Genomic DNA, 22,024 nt, shown 5'->3' with positions numbered 1-22,024 from the left:
TCTATTTCTTTACCTTCATTTTTCTATTCATGTACAAACACCACACTTTTATTTCATGTAGCTTCACAGTATTTTTTAATAGGACAAATGCCCTGTCATTAACATTCTTTTTCTTTTTTTTTTTAAGTATTAAAAAACATGTATTCTTGAACAGAAACTTTTTTATTTTATTTTTTTAGGATAACAAAGCTATTTTAGTATTATTTAAAATAAGAACAACCTTTAAACCGTATGAAGTGGGCAATAGGGGAGAAGCACGCCTTCCTGAGAAGGGTCCTCCGAAAAGGGTCTTCTCAGGGGCAAAGGCAGCAAGGGTGGGTGGGCAGGAGGGAGTGCAGGCCTGGACGTCAGCAGTGCTTCCTTGGGGTGGGCTCTGCAGCTAAGAGAGGTGGCTCTGGGGCTTGGCAGCTCCTGGCTGGAGTGGAGGGAGCTGGCCTGGCGGTCTGTGCCAATGACTCAGGCAGGGGTAGGGCAGGAGTCAGCTGGGTAAAAGAAATGTGGGTTTGAGTGTCAGGAGGAGGTGGGCCTTGGCTCTCAGGACTCAAGGGGGACGTCAGGCTGCAGGAGGCCTAGGCCCAGGAGTGCTGATCCGCCCCCATCTCTCCAGCGAGGCTATGTGACTGTGCCCTGGGCGGGTGGGGGGTGGGGGGCCTCACAGCAGGGTGGGCGGCAGACAGGCAAGGCTCAGGCCAGGGCTCAGTGTCCTCTTCTCGGAGGCGCTTGCACCCGGGGCAGATGCTTCTTCTCAGAGGCCCCGGCCTGGGCACAAAGACAGGGACCACTCCATTCCTCATCACGGGCCGGAAGGCCGACAGCCTGGGCTCGGGGCTCTCAGACCTGAGAGGCCCGTCGAGCCGCCTTTGTCCTTCCTCGCATCGGCTGAGGGCCCTCAGGGCGGTCTCCTTGGCACAGGGGTCCGGGGACTCCTGGCTGGGCGGACACGTGGACAAGCTGCTTAGGCTTTCAACGGGGGCGGTATGGATGTCCACCAGGCTCTGCCTGTGGCAGAAGAGGCGGGCGTTCCACTGGGACCTCATCGTGAAACCGTTGCTACATGGCCGGAAAACCCCAGCCCCGAGGAGGTGCGGAGGGGCGGCCCGCTGGGAAGGCGCCTCCAGCCTTGGGGCACCGAGGACCCGCGGACCTGGTAGTACTTCCAGCTGCGCAGGGCGGCGGGGAGCGGCTGCCTGCTGCGGAACCAGAGCCCGTGATCCTGGTGGCGGCGGCGGTAGCACAGGATTTGGCACCCGTCCCGGCCCATCGGGAGGCAGGTGCTGCGGGCGGGCCCGATCCATGGGAACCATGGGGACCAGCGCTTCCGGGCGTGGGCTGGCTACATGGCCTTGGCCGTGCCCAGGTACATGCTCAAGTAGCTGCCCATGCTCGCGGGTCAGCGGGGTCGGACCTTCGACGGGCTTTGGCTTCTGGGCGGCCCCGAAGTCTGTAGACGCGAAGCTTACGGCGCTGAGGCGACCGTTGGCATCGGGGTGTGGGACGGTTCGTGGGGCGTCGGAACCTCTGGGCACGAGGTCCTGCGCGCGCTAGGCCAGGGCCTCACGGACTCATTTGGGGCCTCGCGGACCTGGGGCCTCCCGGACCCGGGGCCTCGCGGGGCGCCCCTGTGTTCTGAGCACAGGGGATCCTTCAGCTCCCACTGCTGGCCCAGGCGCTTGGCTCTGGGTGGCGGGGGAGCCCTCCACATTTTGCCCTTGACATTTAAAGGGAGAAAATATAATAATTTGTACCAGGTCCTGAAAATTGACTGAAGGGCACTCTCTTTCATTACTGTAAAAATGAACAAAATGCACTTGAATGCTCTTTTAAGGAAAAAGAGCGAATTTACTTGTATTTCTACAGAGGCTGTGTGCTTCTTCTAGAATGGTTGCTAATGTCACTTTTTGTAATTTTATTCTTTTTTTTTTAACATCTTTATTGGGGTATAATCGCTTTACAATGGTGTGTTAGTTTCTGCTTTATAACAAAGTGAATCAGTTATACATATACATATGTTCCCATATCTCTTCCCTCTTGCGTCTCCCTCCCCCCCACCCTCCCTATCCCACCCCTCCAGGCGGTCACAAAGCACCGAGCCGATATCCCTGTGCCATGCGGCTGCTTCCCACTAGCTATCTACTTTACGTTTGTTAGTGTATATATGTCCATGCCTCTCTCTCGCCCTGTCACAGCTCACCCTTCCCCCTCCCCATATCCTCAAGTCCATCCTCTAGCAGGTCTGTGTCTTTATTCCTGTCTTACTCCTAGGTTCTTCATGACATTTTTTTTTCTTAAATTCCATACATATGTGTTAGCATACGGTATTTGTCTTTCTCTTTCTGACTTACTTCACTCTGTATGACAGACTCTAGGTCTATCCACCTCATTACAAATAGCTCAATTTCGTTTCTTTTTATGGCTGAGTAATATTCCATTGTATATATGTGCCACATCTTCTTTATCCATTCATCCGATGATGGGCACTTAGGTTGTTTCCATCTCCGGGCTATTGTAAATAGAGCTGCAATGAATATTTTGGTACATGACTCTTTTTGAATTTTGATTTACTCAGGGTATATGCCCAGTAGTGGGATTGCTGGGTCATATGGTAGTTCTATTTGTAGTTTTTTAAGGAACCTGCATACTGTTCTCCATAGTGGCTGAACCAATTCACATTCCCACCAGCAGTGCAAGAGTATTCCCTTTTCTCCACACCCTCTCCAGCATTTATTGTTTCTAGATTTTTTTTTATTTGTTTGTTTTTTTTGTTTGTTTGTTTTGCGGTATGTGGGCCTCTCACTGTTATGGCCTCTCCCGTTGCGGAGCACAGGCTCCGGACAAGCAGGCTCAGCGGCCATGGCTCACGGGACCAGCCGCTCCGCGGCATGTGGGATCCTCCCGGACCGGGGCACGAACCAGTGTCCCCTGCATCGGCAGGCGGACTCTCAACCACTGCGCCACCAGGGAAGCCCTGTTTCTAGATTTTTTGATGATGGCCATTCTGACTGGTGTGATGATATCTCATTGTAGTTTTGATTTGCATTTCTCTAATGATTAATGATGTTGAGCATTCTTTCATGTGTTTGTTGGCAGTCTGTATATCTTCTTTGGAGAATTGTCCATTTAGGTCTTCTTCCCATTTTTGGATTGGGTTGTTTGTTTCTTTGTTATTGAGCTGCATGAGCTGCTTGTAAATTTTGGAAATTAATCCTTTGTCAGTTGCTTCATTTGCAAATACTTTCTCCCATTCTGAGGGTTGTCTTTTGGTCTTGTTTATGGTTTCCTTTGCTGTGCAAAAGCTTTGAAGTTTCATTAGGTCCCATTTGTTTATTTTTGTTTTTATTTCCATTTGTCTAGGAGGTGGGTCAAAAAGGATCTTGCTGTGATTTATGTCATAGAGTGTTCTGCCTATGTTTTCCTCTAAGAGTTTGATAGTTTCTGGCCTTACATTTAGGTCTTTAATCCATTTTGAGCTTATTTTTGTGTACGGTGTTAGGGAGTGATCTAATCTCATACTTTTATGTGTACCTGTCCAGTTTTCCCAGCACCACTTATTGAAGAGGCTGTCCTTTCTCCACTGTACATTCCTGCCACCTTTATCAAAGATAAGGTGTCCATATGTGCGTGGGTTTATCTCTGGGCTTTGTATCCTGTTCCATTGTTCTGTCTTTCTGTTTTTGTGCCAGTACCATACTGTCTTGTTACTGTAACTTTGTAGTATAGTCTGAAGTCAGGGAGCCTGATTCCTCCAGCTCCGTTTTTCATTCTCAAGATTGCTTTGGCTATTCAGGGTCTTTTGTGTTTCCATACAAATTGTGAAAATTTTTTGTTCTAGTTCTGTGAAAAATGCCAGTGGTAGTTTGATAGGGATTGCATTGAATCTATAGGTTGCTTTGGGTAGTAGAGTCATTTTCACAATGTTGATTCTTCCAATCCAAGAACATGGTATATCTCTCCATCTATTTGTATCATCTTTAATTTCTTTCATCAATGTCTTATAATTTTCTGCACACAGGTCTTTTGTCTCCTTAGGTAGGTTTATTCCTAGATATTTTATTCTTTTTGTTGCAGTGGTAAATGGGAGTGTTTTCTTGACTTCACTTTCAAATTTTTCATCATTAGTATACAGGAATGCCAGAGATTTCTGTGCATTAATTTTGTATCCTGCTACTTTACCAAATTCATTGATTAGCTCTAGTAGTTTTCTGGTAGCATCTTTAGGATTCTCTACGTATAGTATCATGTCATCTGCAAACAGTGACAGCTTTACTTCCTCTTTTCCGATTTGCATTCCTTTTATTTCCTTTTCTTCTCTGATTGCTGTGGCTAAAACTTCCAAAACTATGTGGAATAAGAGTGGGGAGAGTGGGCGGCCTTGTCTTGTTCCTGATCTTAGTGGAAATGCTTTCAGTTTTTCACCATTGAGGATGATGTTGGCTGTGGGCTTGTCATATATGGCCTTTATTATGTTGAGGAAAGTTCCCTCTATGCCTACTTTCTGCAGGGTTTTTATCATAAATGGGTGTTGAATTTTGTCAAAAGCTTTCTCTGCATCTATTGAGATGATCATATGGTTTTTCTCCTTCAGTTTGTTAATATGGTGTATCACATTGATAGATTTGCGTATATTGAAGAATCCTTGCACTCCTGGAATAAATCCCACTTGATCATGGTGTATGATCCTTTTAATGTGCTATTGGATTCTGTTTGCTAGTATTTTGTTGAGGACTTTTGCATCTATGTTCATTAGTGATATTGACCTGTAGTTTTTCTTTGTGACATCCTTGTCTGGTTTTGGTATCAAGGTGATGGTGGCCTCGTAGAAGGAATTTGGGAGTGTTCCTCCCTCTGCTATATTTTGGAAGAGTTTGAGAAGGATAGGTGTTAGCTCTTCTCTAAATGTTTGATAGAATTCACCTGTGAAGCCAACTGGTCCTGGGCTTTTGTTTGTTGGAGGATTTTTAGTCACAGTTTCAATTTCAGTGCTTGTGATTGGTCTGTTCATATTTTCTATTTCTTCCTGATTCAGTCTTGGCAGGTTGTGCATTTCTAAGAATTTGTCCATTTCTTCCAGATTGTCCATTTTATTGGCATAGAATTGCTTGTAGTATTCTCTCATGATCTTTTTTATTTCTGCAGTGTCAGTTTTTACTTCTCCTTTTTCATTTCTAATTCTATTGATTTGAGTCTTCTCCCTTTTTTTCTTGATGAGTCTGGCTAATGGTTTATCTATTTTGTTTATCTTCTCAAAGAACCATCTTTTAGTTTTATTGATCTTTGCTATTGTTTCCTTCATTTCTTTTTCATTTATTTCTGATCTGATTTTTATGATTTCTTTCCTTCTGCTAACTTTGGGGTTTTTTTGTTCTTCTTTCTCTAATTGCTTGAGGTGCAAGGTTAGGTTGTTTATTCGAGATGTTTCCTGCTTCTTAAGGTGAGCTTGTATTGCTATAAACTTCCCTCTTAGAACTGCTTTTGCTGCATCCATAGGTTTTGGGTCGTTGTGTCTCCATTGTCATTTGTTTCTAGGTATTTTTTAATTTCCTCTTTGATTTCTTCAGTGATCACTTCGTTATTAAGTAGTGTATTGTTTAGCCTCCATGTGTTTGTATTTTTTACAGATCTTTTCCTGTAATTGATATCTAGTCTCATGGCGTTGTGGTCGGAAAAGATACTTGATACAATTTCAATTTTCTTAAATTTACCAAGGCTTGATTTGTGACCCAAGATATGATCTATCCTGGAGAATGTTCCATGAGCACTAGAGAAAAATGTGTATTCTGTTGTTTTTGGATGGAATGTCCTATAAATATCAATTAAGTCCATCTTGTTTAATGTATCATTTAAAGCTTGTGTTTCCTTATTTACTTTCATTTTGGATGATCTGTCCATTGGTGAAAGTGGGGTGTTAAAGTCCCCTACTATGAATGTGTTACTGTCGATTTCCCCTTTTATGGCTGTTCGTTTTTGCCTTATGTATTGAGGTGCTCCTATGTTGAGTGCATAAATATTTACAATTGTTATATCTTCTTCTTGGATCGATCCCTTGATCATTATGCAGTGTCCTTCTTTGTCTCTTCTAATAGTCTTTATTTTAAAGTCTATTTTGTCTGATATGAGAATTGCTACTCCAGCTTTCTTTTGGTTTCCATTTGCATGGAATATCTTTTTCCATCCCCTCACTTTCAGTCTGTATGTGTCTCTAGGTCTGAAGTGGGTCTCTTGTAGACAGCATATATATGGGTCTTGTTTTTGTATCCATTCAGCCAATCTGTGTCTTTTGGTGGGAGCATTTAATCCATTTACATTTAAGGTAATTATCGATATGTATGTTCCTATTCCCATTTTCTAAATTGTTTTGGGTTCGTTATTATAGGTCTTTTCCTTCTCTTGTGTTTCTTGTCTAGAGAAGTTCCTTTAGCATTTGTTGTAAAGCTGGTCTGGTGGTGCTGAACTCTCTCAGCTTTTGCTTGTCTGTAAAGCTTTAAATTTCTCCATCAAATCTGAATGAGATCCTTGCTGGGTAGAGTAATCTTGGTTGCAGGTTTTTCTCCTTCATCACTTTCAGTATGTCCTGCCATTCCCTTCTGGCTTGCAGAGTTTCTGCTGAAAGATCAGCTGTTAACCTTATGGGGATTCCCTTGTGTGTTATTTGTTGTTTTTCCCTTGCTGCTTTTAATATGCTTTCTTTGTATTTAATTTTTGACAGTTTGATTAATATGTGTCTTGACTTATTTCTCCTTGTATTTATCCTGTATGGGACTCTCTGTGCTTCCTGGCCTTGATTAACTATTACCTTTCCCATATTAGGGAAGTTTTCAACTGTAATCTCTTCAAATATTTTCTCAGTCCCTTTCTTTTTCTCTTCTTCTTCTGGAACCCCTATAATTCGAATGGTGGTGCATTTAATGTTGTCCCAGAGGTCTCTGAGACTGTCCTCAGTTCTTTTCATTCTTTTTTCTTTAGTCTGCTCTGCAGTAGTTATTTCCACTATTTTATCTTCCAGGTCACTTATCCGTTCTCTGCCTCAGTTATTCTGCTATTGATCCCATCTAGAGTATTTTTAATTTCATTTATTGTGTTGTTCATCATTGCTTGTTTCATCTTTATTTCTTCTAGGTCCTTGTTAAATGTTTCTTGCATTTTGTCCATTCTATTTCCCAGATTTTGGATCATCTTTACTATCATTATTCTGAATTCTTTTTCAGGTAGACTGCCTATTTCCTCTTCATTTGTTTGGTCTGGTGCATTTTTATCTTGCTCCTTCATCTGCTGTGTTTTTTTCTGTCTTCTCATTTTGCTTATCTTACTGTGTTTGGGGTCTCCTTTTTGCAGGCTTCAGGTTCCTAGTTCCCGTTGTTTTTGGTGTCTGTCTCCAGTGGCTAAGGTTGGTTCAGTGGGTTGTGTAGGCTTCCAGGTGGAGGGGACTAGTGCCTGTGTTGTGGTGGATGAGGCTGGATCTTGTCTCTCTAGTGGGCAGGTCCATGTCTGGTGGTGTGTTTTGGGGTGTCTGTGGACTTATTATGATTTTAGGCAGCCTCTCTGCTAATGGGTGGGGTTGTGTTCCTGTTTTGCTAGTTGTTTGGCATAGGCTGTCCAGCACTGTAGCTTGCTGGTCGTTGAGTGAAGCTGGGTGCTGGTGTTAAGATGGAGGTCTCTGGGAGATTTTCCCCGTTTGATATTATGTGGAGCTGGGTGGTCTCTTGTTGACCAGTGTCCTGAAGTTGGCTCTCCCACCTCAGAGGCAGAGCCCTGACTCCTGGCTGGAGCACCAAGAGCCTTTCATTCACACGGCTCAGAATAAAAGGGAGAAAAAGTAGAGAGAATTAGTAGAAGTAGGAAGAAAGAAAGAAAGGAGGGAAGGAAGGAAGGAAGGAAGGAAGAAAGAAAGAAAGAAAGAAAGAAAGAAAGAAAGAAAGAAGAAAAGAAGGAAAGAAAGGAGGGAGGGAGGAAGGAAGGAAGGAAGGAGGGAAGGAAGGAAAAAAGACAGAAAGAAAGAAGATACAGTAAAATAAAATAAAGTTATTGAATTAAAAAATAATTAGAAAAAAAAAAAGGACGGATAGAACCTTAGGACAAATGGTGGAAGCATAGCTATACAGACAAAATCTTACACAGAAGCATACACATACACCCTCACAAAAAGAGGTAAAGGGGAAAAAACTATAAATCTTGCTCTCAAAGTCCACCTCCTCAATTTGGGATGATTCGTTGTCTAAAGGAGGGAAGGGAGGAAGGAAGGAAGGAAGGAAGGAAGGAGAAAGAACGTAAAGTATAATAAAGTTATTAAAATTAATTATTAAGAAAAAAATTAAAAAAAACAACAACAATGGACGGATAGAACCCCAGGACAAATGGTGGAAGCAAAGCTATACAGACAAGATCTCACACAGAAGTATACACATACACATTCACAAAAAGAGGAAAAGGGGAAAAAATCATAGATCTCGCTCTCGAAGTCCACCTCCTCAATTTGGGATGATTGGTTGTCTATTCATGTATTCCACAGATGCAGGGTACATCAAGTTGATTGTGGAGCTTTAATCCGCTGCTTCTGAGGCTGCTGGGAGAGATTTCCCTTTCTCTTCTTTGTTCTCACAGCTCACAAGGGCTCAGCTTTGGATTTGGCCCTGCCTCTGCGTGTAGGTCGCTGGAGAGAGTCTGTTTTTTGCTCAGACAGGACGGGGTTAAAGGAGCCGCTGATTCGGGGGCTCTGGCGCACTCAGGCCGGGGGGAGGGAGGGGTACGGTGTGCGGGGCGAGCCTGCGGTGGCAGAGGCCGGCGTGACGTTGCACCAGCCTGAGGCCCGACGTGCGTTCTCCCGGGAAGTTGTCCCTGGATCCCGGGAACCTGGCAGTGGCGGGCTGCACAGGCTCCCCAGCAGGGAGGTATGGAGAGTGACCTGTGCTCGCACACAGGCCCCTTGGTGGTGGCAGCAGCAGCCTTAGCGTCTCCCGCCCGTCTCTGGGGTCCGTGCTTTTAGCCGCGGCTGACGCCCGTCTCTGGGCTTCGCGCTTTTAGCCGCGGCTCGCGCCCGTCTCTGGAGTTCCTTTAAGCAGCGCTCTTAAACCCCTCTCCTCGCGCACCAGGAAACAAAGAGGGCAGAAAAAGTCTCTTGCCTCTTCGGCAGGTGCAGACTTTTCCCTGGACTCCCTCCCGGCTAGCCGTGGTGCACTAACCCCTTCAGGCTGTGTTTAAGCCGCCAACCCCAGTCCTCTCCCTGAGCTCCGACTGAAGCCCAAGGCTCAGCTTGCAGCCCCGCCCGCACCGGCGGGTGAGCAGACAAGCCTCTCGGGCTGGTGAGTGCTGGTCAGCACCGATCCTCTGTGCGGGAATCTCCCCGCTTTGCCCTCCGCACCCCTGTTGCTGTGCTCTCCTCCGCGGCCTCGAAGCTCCCCCCTCCGCCTCCCGCAGTCTCTGCCCGCGAAGGGGCTTCCTAGTGTGTGGAAACCTTTCCTCCTTCACTGCTCCCTCCCGCTGGTGCAGGTACCGCCCCTATCCTTTTGTCTCTGTTTATTCTTTTTTCTTTTGCCCTACCCAGGTACGTGGGGAGTTTCTTGCCTTTTGGGAGGTCTGAGGTCTTCTGCCAGCATTCAGTAGGTGTTCTGTAGGAGTTGTTCCACGTGTAGATGTATTTCTGGTGTATCTGTGGGGAGGAAGATGATCTCCGTGTCTTATTCTTCCACCATCTTCCCAGCACCCCTCAACATTCTTCTTCTTGGAAATTTTTATAAAATGTTTTCTTTCAAACAGACTTTAGAATTATTTTGTTTAAAAATTCATTGAGCTTTTATTAGGAATTGCTATATATATTGGGGGGGTAAGTTTAGAAGAATTGAGAATTTTATAATATTTAATCCTCTCATTAAGGACATGGTTAAGGTATCTATTTCTTGAGTAAAGTTTTAGATTTTCTTCATCTTTTCACATTTCTTTTGACAAGCTCTTTTCTAGGTTTGATTGCTATTGTGAATTTTCTGTTTTATTTTCTGTTATATTCTCCAATTTGTTAGTTCCAGAATCTAGGAAAGCTATACTTAGCAGTATATGCTTACATTTTTCTTGGTGTGTACATGAGAACTAACAGTATCCATTTCAGTAGTGATATCATTATAGTTCCACGGCATTAATTGAAAACCCTTCTTTTTCCACTTTTGCACTTTAAATAATAAGAATTATCTGTTTCTTATAAAATTGTTAGAATTCACTCATTTTAGCTGTCTTGGGCTTGGTACCTCTTTGGTTGAGACCTCTGATTAATGTTCCATGTTATTCCATGGTCAGTAGCCTATTCAGATACTATAACTTTTCTCTAGTCATTTTTGATAATTTATATCTTCTCAGAAAATCATACATTCTACTGGAGTTTTACTTTATCAGTATAAAGTTTGTATGTAATACAAGCATATTTTAAAACTATTTCATGACTGCATATTGTTTATGATGTACTGTCTTAAATCTCTTTATAATACCTGTCAGATCAAGATGGTTAATTATATTATGAAAACCCTTCAAATCTTGATTTATTTATAGTTTACTTAATCTGCTGATTCCTCAAAAACCTTAATTGCATTCTGACACTACCATTGTGGGTTTGTTTGTTTCTCCTTATTATCCCCTTAATTTTCACTTTACTTGTTTAGAATCCATGGTGTTAGGACATAAAATGTCTTTTTTTTTGATGGTTATATTTTTATCAAGGTGAAATTCCTTTATATATATCTTTTTATTGACATTTGTCTTGAACACATTTTTTTGTTTGATAGTAATTTTGCATCTCCTGCTTATTTTTTTCTCTTGCCATTAATTATGTGTCTTTTTCCAACCTTTATTTTCAACTTTTCTCTGCCTTTTTTGTTTGAATATCTCTCTTATTAATAACCAATAGCCAAATTTTCTTTTGCCATGTAATAGGTCAATGAATATAACCCATTTATATTTATTGATTACTAATAGATTTGAAGGTGTATTTTCAATTTTATTTGGTGTTTTCAAATTTCCAGTTTTCTTCATTTTGCCTCCCACCTTCCAATTTATTATCTCGTACTTTGACAAGAGAGTTAGCCTATGTCTAAACTTCCTCATCTGTAAAATAGGTATACAAAGACTATTTCCCAGTGTTATTGTAAGGATTAAAACACTGAATGCATGTAAGTGCTCTGTTAGAACTTGGCACTTAAACATTTAATAAGTATTTAAATATTATTTACTTTGCTCATAACCCCTCAAGTTTGGAAATTGTTCTATTTCTCTAACTCTTAACATTTTAACAAACAGATTTGAACTTACACTTTTCTATCAATGCTGAGAGCCAGTCAGTATTTATAACGTAAACCTCCCCAAAACAAAATTCCAACATGCTTTTTCTTTCTTTTATCTCTATCTCTCAAATTTTAATCACATTATCTGAACATTTAGTGCTAGATCATTCCTTCTTCTTTGTTTCTTTTTTTCTTCCTTTTTTCTTTCATTCTTTTTCATTATATCTATCTTAGGAACAATTTCTTAGCAGTAGTATATTCTCCCAATAATTATTTAGACTTAACTGTAAGATTTATTTATTTATTTATTTATTTATTTATTTATTTATCTGCTGCTGCTTCTGGAATCTCATATTCTCATTTTTATTTTGCTGGAATACATTCTCAATAAGTTCTCTCAGAAAGGTTTTATCAAAGGATAAGCTCTCTGAGATCCTAAATTTTTAAGCACATCTTTATTTACTTCTCACATTTAAATGCTAATTTGGCAGTTGGCTATGTTCTATCTTGTTTCCCCTTAGAATTTTGAAGATATAATGCTTTTTTTTTTTTACACCGTCTCATGTTTCAGTGAAAAGTCTGATGATATTTCTTTGCAGGTGATTTTTTTTTAAGTGGAAGACTTTAGGATTTTTCTCTTTATTCACAATGTTCGGAAATTTTATCTGTTTGTGTTTAGATTTAAGGCTTTAGTTGTTAGTCCTGTTCAGCACTTGGTGGACCCTTTCAATCTGAATCCTCAAGGTTGTCTTCAGCTTATGAATATTTCTTCAGTAATTTCTTTGCTTATTTCCAATATCCTTGTCCTCTCCTTCTGGAACTCCTGTTAGACTTTGAAACTAATATTGGGATTTCAAGATCTATCAGTCTTCCATGTCTCAATTTTTTTCTCTTGTAGTTTTATCTCTTTGCATTTTTCTAATGTGTTTTATGTCTTACCTTAATCTTCCAGCTTTTGCCACCCTAGTGCTAGCTTTTTCACTCTTTATCAGTTTCCTGTCCTCATCCTTTTCACCCAGCTTCTATAGCTTCTTCTCTTTTCTTCCCTTCTTTTCTCTTCCTTCACCCCTCCCCCTCCTCTCCTCCTCTTCTTTTTTCTCTCTTTACATTTTTTAAAGTTTTTTAATTATGAATAATTTACATACAATAAAATGAATGCATCTTAAAGATTCAGTTCCAGTTTTTCACAATTATATATACCTATGTAGCACCATCAAAATTAGAATATAGAACATCTCTATCATCCCAGAAAGTCTTCTAGTGCACCTTTGTATGCAATTTACTCCTCCCACAGGCAACCAGTCTCTGACTCCTATCACCATGGATTAGTTTGCCTCTTCTAAATCTTCATGTAGATGGAATCATACTGTGTGCATTTGTGTGTGTGTGTGTGTGTGTGTGTGTGTGTGTGTCTGGGCTTCTTTTTCTTAATGTAGTATTTTTGACATTCATTCACATTGCTGTGTACATCAGCAGATTTCTCTTCTTTATTGTTGAGTGGTATTCCATTGTATGAGTATGCCACAATTTATTTATCCATTTCCCCATTGATGGACATTTGGGTTGTTTCTAATGGTTTGGATATTATAAATAAGATCATGTTAACTTTCTTGTACAAGCCTTTCTGTGGACATAGGTTTTTATTTCTTGTGAGTAAATACCTGCTAGTGAAACTGACACAGGCTCAGTTCTTTATATTATTATGGGAATTCCTCTAAAGAAACTCATGTTTTTGGTGATCTTTCTCTCACTTTCTCAGCTCTGTAATGTTTCACTTTCAATTGGTTACTGTTGGTTTCATATCTACCAGAAATCATTCCTTCTTCTGTAGATGTTCCCCTCTCAGCTTTCCACTTCTGTTGGGGATTTATTTTCATATTTCATCTCCTTTTTCAGCAGAATTTGGAGAAAGAAAAGAAGTAAACAAAAATGCTTAGTCTGCCACCTTGAACAGAAACACTATAATTTTATTCCTTCCTTTTATTTTCCTGTATACAAACCAGAAGAAATTTCTATTATTTGTGCAGCTGCTTCATTCATTCTTTTCCAGCCATGTTCTAAAAGGCATTGCTTTTTGAGGCCTGGGGACACCCTCAGAAGTCATGAGAACTGTCCATTCAGTAAAGAAGAATCTATTGTGGTTTTAAACCCTCCAAAGGAAGAATCCCACTTGTATTGATTTGGCCAAAAAATTCATTCGGGATTTCGGAAAAACCCGAGCAAACTTTTTGGCCAAGCCAGTACCTGTACAAGTACTTTTTAACAACCTTCAATGACAGAACATTTTTTTCTCTGATGTGTCCTTTAAATCTTTTATGATACATCTTAATTTCATGTTTGCTTTTTTTCTTCCCACTATTCATTCACTTTTCAAGAAACATCTCATGCAGGACTTGAAGATTATTATTTAATAGTTCCTCTGTCTTCTCCAGATTTAATTATCTCAGTTTTTTAATTTGTCTTCACTGATCTTATTTTACAACGTTTTAATGGTTTCTGTGGTCCTCTTATTTCTCTCTCATCTGAGAACATCTTTCTTCTGCAATCCTTGGCTCAAGATTTTATGATTTATAAAGAAAAGGATGGTGATGAAGCCCCTTTCTTCAGTGACAGCTAAGGGTGTCCCTTTGTCTATACTCATCCCCCCAAAGACAGAAGATTATTTAGGGAGTGGGAATGAGGTTGTCCATTTAATTCCTGGGATTGTATGCAACGATGTTAAAGAAATAGCAAGGGAGTGTGTTACTGAAAAAGTCTCATTCTGCATTTTACTTAAACTTTGTCTGTACTCCTCTTCCATAAGAACTTCATAAGAAGCCCTGAACATAAAAGATATAAAGCCTAATTTCTTTCTTTCTGTGGTGTATCAGTGCAAAGGTTGGATGGGGCACAATGCTAATAAAATGAAGTCAACATGCTAGTGCCCGGTGTTCCCCTTGGGATTAAGCACTCACGGCCCACTCTAGTCACAGACTTGATAACATAAACTTATGGCTCTTTACCTTCCCTACCCTCTTTCCCTTTCTCCTACCAGAGCTTCCTGGGGGCATCTCCCAAGTATACCACTTCCTCTTTGTCCCAGGGTTTGATTCTGGGAGAACCCAAACGAAAAAAAGCACTACTCAAACATTTGCCGTGGGAACATGGCCATTTCTCTAGGTAGTGATGACATAGGAAAGGTACAGGGTGGAGTTTCCATGAGACACCTGCTGCTTCTTGTCGCTGTTAACAAAGCTGAAGTCTGTTAGCCTCAGAAACGGATGTGCTGCAGCAGCAACAGAATCAGGTTATGCCATCTTCTCCCAGAGCAGCTGGGAAGAGAGGAATTCCAAAATTGTAGGAATGGGAAAGTTCAGGCCTAGGGAAAGCCTACGAATCGCTGGTGTTTAGAGAGATGACTGTTGTTTTTCTCCTGAGAGCCTCGTCCGTCCCGTGCTTGTTTGCTATTTTAAGTGGGAGGATGAGCGACGATGGGAAGTCATCAGCGGTGTGTGGGACTGTCTTCTAATGCCTAGAAAAGGCAGAGGCTAGGGTGCTTTGATAAATGTAGCTTTGCATCAACTCCCCAGGCACAGACCAGCATGTGTCACTGGAAAGTTGTTTCTGTAAACTGAGTAGAAGTAAAAACAGTAGGTTAACTATCCCTTCTTCCTGTTGACCTGACCCATGCACATTTTAGTAAACCAAGTCATCTCACAGAGAGCATTGTCTATAGCTGACATACCTCCCTAGAGAGCAACACCCCTGGGCCCCCTGAAAGGAACTGTGCTGCAGGGCCAATGGAATAGGAGAATTCCAGCTTCGAGTATGGGGCTCTGGGCTGCCAGACTCACAGTTTGGGACACCCTGATCCCCAGATGTGCACCAGAAGTGACCTGGAAAAAGGAAGGTCAACTGTGAATTCAAGAGGCTACTTCCTACTGGATACCTCATCTCTATTTTTAAAAATAACAAGGTGTGGCTAGAATCCATATGAAGGATACAGGGAGGCTAGAAATGATGTCATAGGCCACCCAGATGTTACCTTACTCCCACCATCATCCAGAGAGAGTATTCGTGCCAAAGCCAATGAAACAAATAAAACACATGCCTTGGCTCCCAGCCACCTCTTAGAGATAGCGATGGGGAGACAATGAGGGGAAAATGGCAGTTGTGTTATTATTTTTTAAAATACAGCTTTACTGAGGTGTAATTGATATACAATGAACTGTGCATATTTAAAGTGAATAGTCTGAGGAGTTGACACCTGTGAAACCATCACCACCATCAAGATGATGAATAAATCTACCATCTCCAAAAGCTTCCCTGTGCTCCTTGGGGATTTCTCCTTCATTTCCCATAAATCTCTACCACTGATCTGCCTTCTGTCATTATAGATCGGTTTTTGCATTTCCTAGAGTTTTATATAAGTAGACTCACACAGAATGTACAGTACAGTGAGCTCCTTTGCTCACCATAATGGCTTTGGGATTCATCCATGTTGTTCGGTGCGTAAGAGTTTGATCCTTTTATTGCCAGTTATTGTTGCATTGTATGCACATACAATATACTTTTCCATTCACCCAATGAGGCACATTTAGGTTGTTTCCAACTTGGGCCTATTAAAATAAAGATGCTACCAACGTTCGGGTATAAGTCCATGCATGAATATATGCTTTCATTTCTTTTGTGTGAATACTTAGGAGGAGAATGGCTGGTTGTATGTTTACCTTATTAAAAATTGTGGCAATCTTTTAAAGGTACTCACGTAGCATGTTTAGGATCTACGACAACCAACGACACTGTTAGAAAACTTAAGAGAATTTGGAAGTTGAGCCTCAGGATGATATCTTCCTACAGCTAATACATAGGTGTATAATCTATAATATATTATGAAACGCTGAAGGAAGCGAGGAGAAGATACTGTTTCCTTGGGAAGAATTCTCCTATCTTTTCAGGATTCTCCAAGTACAAAACTCTCATGGGGCTCAATTCTCCAGGTGATCGTGGTGCTGGTGGTGGTGATGGTGATGGTGGAAAGAAACGTAGTTGCTGGACTATGTTTGGAACCAGCTGGAAAAGTCTCCCAGCAGAAGACTTGGCTTCCTCCGTAAGCTGCTGTCTGATGTCCCAAGCCCTGCCTGACTGGAAATTAAGAAAACCAGAAATAGATTTCGTATCTCTCCTGCCTAGAGACTCAATTACATTGTGACCTGGAAATCTGGTATTGGTTATGAGCCCAAAATTAATTGGAAGCCAGGTTTATTGCTGGGAACCTTCAAATTCCAGGAGGGGCAAAAATTACAAAGGGGAGACCTCATTAGGTGTTCCTAATCCTTAGTCCATGAAACAGGCTGCAGAAATGTTAACATGAGCTGACCCCCTGACCACACTAGATATGAGGAGAGTGATGATTATTAGAAACCCACAGAGGATTCTCACTGGAGGGCAAGAACTGTCCTTCCCTTACACTTAAGGTGGCTCATCCACTGCCCCGAGTTCACCAGGTGCAGTCGTGACCCACAGGTACAGATGAGAAGCTCGGGGTGACTTCTCCGCACTTGCACCCACGGTGTGGTCCATAGAGTAGCAGCGGCAGCATCTCCTGGGAACTTGTTAGAAAATAAGAATCTCAGGCCCCACCCAGAATGACTGAATCAGGATCTGCAATTTAATCAGGGTCCCAGATGAAACATATACACAGGTTAAGAAGCACTGGTTGAGATGCATGCTTTTCTTGCAAGTTACAAGTCCCAGAAAGCACTCAGTACAGATCAGGTATTATTTAGCTATTATCCAATTATGCTTCACAACAAACTATCCCAAAACTCAGTGGCCTGTAACAATAAACACATATTCTCATGCTGGTGGGTCTATGGGTGGCTGGGGTTCAGTAGATCTAGGCGGGCTGGGTTCCAGGCTGAGGTTTGGGTCTGGGTTTCTTCCGTGCACCTCCCAGATTACTGCAACCAGCAGGCTACCTGTCCTGCATTTCTCTCACGGTGATGAAAAATCACAGAAAGGCAGAGTCAAGCCCGATGGACAAGCACACCCCAGCCTTTGCTTGGGTCACACCTATTAGCATCCCATCAGCCCAAACTAGTCACAAGGCCCAATAAAGTGGCCAAAGGCATGGGCTTTGGATTTGTTTCAACTCAACGTCTGCTTCTTACGTGTGTGCCCTTAGGCAAAAGTCTCACACTTCTCTGGGCTTCTGTGTACTATTCAGAAAAATGAGATAATGAAAGTTATGTCCCTGGGAGTTTATAATGTTGTAAGGACCATTCTTGGTGCATAGGAATGGTTTAACTCATGGATGCTGGTATTACAGAGCAGTAAAACCTTGGACAAGTCACTTCAACTCTTTGCATTTCATTTTCCTTATCTGAAAATAGACATCCTAAAAAAATAAAATTAAAAGAGACATCCTAATGGGATAATTCTACTGATTTTTGAACTTCACCTTCAAACCTGGTGATAATGATGGTGATGGTGATACAAAAGCTAACGTTGAGCGTTTGTTCTGTGCCAAGCACTGCTGTAAGAACTTTAAATGTATTTGCACCTTTAATTCTCATTATAGCCCAATGAAGCTTCTCTTCATTTTGCAGTTGAAGAAACTGAGGCAGAGCAATGTCAGGAAATCAAGGTTTAATGTCTGATTGTTCTGAGCACCTCCTATGCGGGGAAACATATCACAGAAGGGATGCAGTCCAGGCTGGCTCCATGTGCTGACACACATTGTGCCTCATGCCAATCAGCAATGCTTCTAAAAAGGTTATTCCTGGCTTCTTCTCTCATGTGGGAGAAGGAAAGGAAAGAGCAGGGACAGCTAAGGAGAAGAGACTGGGAAAGAGCTGGCCTCCTGGTTAAACAGCCCCTCTTCCCACCCCACCCACCATGTGGCCACGTCCAAGTCCACGTCCCGGGAAGCGGATGCCGGATGGACATGTGAACATCTCCAGTGGGAGCCAACCATTGCCCAAGGCTGTGTTGTGGAGCTGCTTAGCCTGACTCTGGGCTGGAGTCGAGCTGAGGGGAAGGGTGGGGCCCAAAGGACCCTGCCTCTGAGAAATCAGACCCAGAAAGGCCATGGGTTGCTCTGTCAGCACTGGATTCCACCAAAGTTTGTTTCTGAGTCAAGATACACACGTCGGGCTTCCCTGGTGGGGCAGTGGTTGAGAGTCCGCCTGCCGATGCAGGGTACAGGGGTTCGTGCCCCGGTCTGGGAAGATCCCACATGCTGCAGAGCGGCTGGGCCCGTGAGTCATGGCCGCTGAGCCTGTGCATCCGGAGCCTGTGCTCTGGCAACGGGAGAGGCCACAACAGTGAGAGGCCCACGTACCGCAAAAACAAACAAAACAAACAAACAAAAAAGATACACACGTCCCTCTCTTTCCATCTTCCTTCTGAATGGTTTCTCTTGTGCAGTGTTACTGCTTAAAAATCGTGTGTTCCATGGTAGGGATGGAACCGTGGCCACAAATATGTTATTCATCACCCACTGAGCTTTAACAATCGAAGCCTGCAACCACTTTCCCTGACGAAGGGGCACCCTTTCCTACCTTCCTTTCCCAGACATAACAAGAGAAACAGGACATGCCTGGGGACAGGAGTTTCACAAGCTCTCTGAGCTGTATATTCTGCTTTCTAATTATGGTTGCTGGCCAGGAGAATCTCTTCCTTGTGACTAATCAGATTATCCTTTTCCTCAGTGTGTCACAAAGTCTATTTCCTCAAGGTCTTCTGAGGAACAAGTGGTCACGGTTTTTTAAATGTTTCCCATAGTGGAGAGGAGTATCATATTTCCTTTTTTGGTTATGGCATTACATTGCTAATATCTGATCAGCTTGTGGGTGACTCTGGTTCTAGATCTTTCTCTGTCATTCTTCCCAAGTCTCTGACTGCCCTGTACCCCCAGTGAATTTTATCCTTTCTTTTGCTTTGGTTCTGACAGAACTTGTCTCATACTTTGGATATGTTCTATAACACCCTCTCTCTTCTCCCTTTGCTCCCCACATGTTGAGTTGGGACCAGTCTCATTTCAACGATCTTAATAGCTTATTAATTTTGTGATTGTCACAGGGGTTTGAGCACTGACTGGGTAGGTCGCTAAAATAGAAAAAATAACTTTTAATACCATATGACTGATAGAAATGTGAAATCACTATATTATCCCACCAGAATGGCAAATTGAAAACAAAAACAAAAACTGAAGACACCAGATGTTGGCAAGAATGTGGAGCACCCACAGTGAATATAAACTGATATGAACACTTTAGAAAATTGTCTTTCCAGAGTAACTACTAAGACAGAATATATACATACCCTCTGACCCAGCAATCCAATCCTGGGTATATACCCAATAGAAATGTATTCATCTGTGGACTTAAAAACTGGAAAAAGAATGCTCATAACAGTGCTAGTTAAAATAGCCCCAAACTAGAGACATCCAAAATGCCAATCAACAGTAGAATGGATAGTAAGGCAGTAAGTGTAAACACTGGGAAGGAGCAAACAACTGCACACAGCATGTACAACTTCACAAATGTAGCGTCGAGTGGAAGAAGCCAGCCACAAAATAGTACATGCAGGATAATTCTGTTTATGTTGAATAACCAGGAAAAGCTAATCTACGCTATTGGAAGAGAGGACGCCGGCTTCCTTGCCAAGGAAGTAACTAGAAGGGAGTACAAGGGGGCCATCTGGGTGCTGGTAATGTTCTGTTTCTTGATCTGAGTGTTGGTTACACAGGTGTGTTCAGTTTGTGAAATCTCATTGAGCTCTATGGTTATATACGTGCATTTTTCCGTATGTATATCATACTTCAATTAAAAATACAACAAAGAATGCAGCAGGCAGGGTAGATAGTTGAGAAGAGATGGCCATTTTTCACTGAGAAAGGCACCCGGTAGCCTGGAGTTCACTCCCTGTGCTCCCTCATGTGTGCTACCCTGCAGACTGGTCTCCAAATTTTAATGAGTGTGGACTAGTTTCAGTGTTAGGGGGCATCCTCCTCTGCCTCCGTAGCCCAGGGCTATTGTTATGACATCAAAGACCAACTGCTGGCTAAGATACAGTCCGTATGAAAAGAGTGACCAGCAAATTTACTGCTTGACTTCACTCCCTTTAAATGGAACTGGCCCCACGGTCCTCTTTCAAAGCTCAGTTGTGAACATATATCTTCTTTATAGGACACCGTGTACAATAAAGCGAGGCAGTAACTTAAATTTTTTTTTAAAAGAATACCTTTGAGAGCACTGCAAGATGGGCATTCCATCACTGTGGTTACATGTGCCCAAACACTCCCGAAAGTCTAACCATTGGTCTGAGAGCCTTCTATTCAATATGGTGATTTTTTGACTAATTGAGTTATATTTTTATGCTCCAACCCTTTCCCTAGGGTCTGCAAGGTCTTGGGAAAGTCATTCAAGAGAGGGGATCTGCCTCAAATCAGAGGGCCACCTCGCCCAACTTGGGCAAAATGGCAAAGTTCATATACCGTTACTCATTAACTTATTTGAAGTTATCCTTCATGGAGTAAACATTTTTTAAGGACTGAGGCCAGACTAAGTTCCTGGATGCAGTCCCCCAATATCTACACGGACAGCATTTCTTTATATCACCCTGGTGCGGAAATCTCAGGGAGTTGTTAGCATTCACACATACTAGAACTGGGCGAGGAAGGAATGGAGCTGTTTGTATGACTCTCAGAAAATGAAGCACCTTATTCCCTAAGAGGGAAATATAGAGGGAAAATAACTCCAAGCATACAAGTAAAATGACTTATAATTTAAAGGATGTCTTTGGCTTGACTTGGAGTCTTTCTCCAGGTGGTGGAGACTGAGGTACCTGCAATCAACATTACCAGCCCAAGCGGAACCATCCAGAACGGACCTTCCAATATGCGATAACTTATTACAGCAGCGAATCCGTCCTCGGAGGTTACAGCATTTTAAAGAATGGCCAAGTCAACCTGGCTCGGAGCTTCCCCTTCCGTTTAATCCATTACTCTTGAAAAGTTCAGCACGCCACACTTGGCTGGAAAAAGGCTAATGACTGGGCAGAACCTTTGCTTTCTGCTCCCCTGGCTGGCACGTTCCGGAAGACACACCAACCATATGAATGGCTGCAATCTTCCTGCTGAGATTTTGATGGAGGCCAAATACTCAATTCCAAAGACACCTAGGAAATGAGATCAGTCTCACCTTTAAATAAGAATGAGCATCAACTGGAAGACATTGGAAGTATTTGGAGAGGCCGTGGAATCCCAAGAAAGTGACTGTGATATTGAACTTCAGGTGGGAGTGATGAGAGCCAGGCTCCCTGGAAGGCACCTGCGCAGGCAGCTTTCCTGTTCCAGGTTCTCCCCGCTGGCCTCGCCACCCCGAAGCGCCATCCAGTGTGGTCCCCAGGCCCCACAGGGCTTCTGTCACTGCGTATTCTCTGCCCCGTGCTAGGCTCTGCAATAACCCCAAAATGAACGTCAATATCCTTGGCCTTAAACTTGCTCAGAAATGGGGAAGGAGGGGAATAAGAGAAGGGAAGTGGGCCTGCTCAGACCCAGTAAACTCAATTACAGAATGATGTGGCCCCCGAGTCAGGGGAGACGTGTGCCACGGGGCCAGGAAGAGCATGGTTCACATCATCCTCATGTGAATGAAGGACGGGGATGTGAACACAGGGGAAACAAAGAGACAGAATCACAGCTTCAAGGAGCTACCCTCTAATTAAGGAGACGCATCTTTTCCCTGGGCCTCTGAATGGTTGCTCCAAGATTGCTCAAACCA

General features: G+C 42.6%; 1 protein-coding gene across 1 annotated transcript in view; it reads left to right on the top strand.

The window, feature by feature from the left end:
* Nucleotides 1-22,024, top strand: part of ISM1 (isthmin 1) — a 90,759-nt gene that overhangs the window by 7,142 nt on the left and 61,593 nt on the right. The window lies entirely within an intron of this gene.

This window comes from Globicephala melas, chromosome 15 (assembly GCF_963455315.2).
Source record: "Globicephala melas chromosome 15, mGloMel1.2, whole genome shotgun sequence".
In the NCBI taxonomy this organism is placed as follows: domain Eukaryota; kingdom Metazoa; phylum Chordata; class Mammalia; order Artiodactyla; family Delphinidae; genus Globicephala; species Globicephala melas.
Note: the sequence above shows the minus strand (reverse complement) of the source record. Positions and strands in the feature narration are given on the sequence as shown.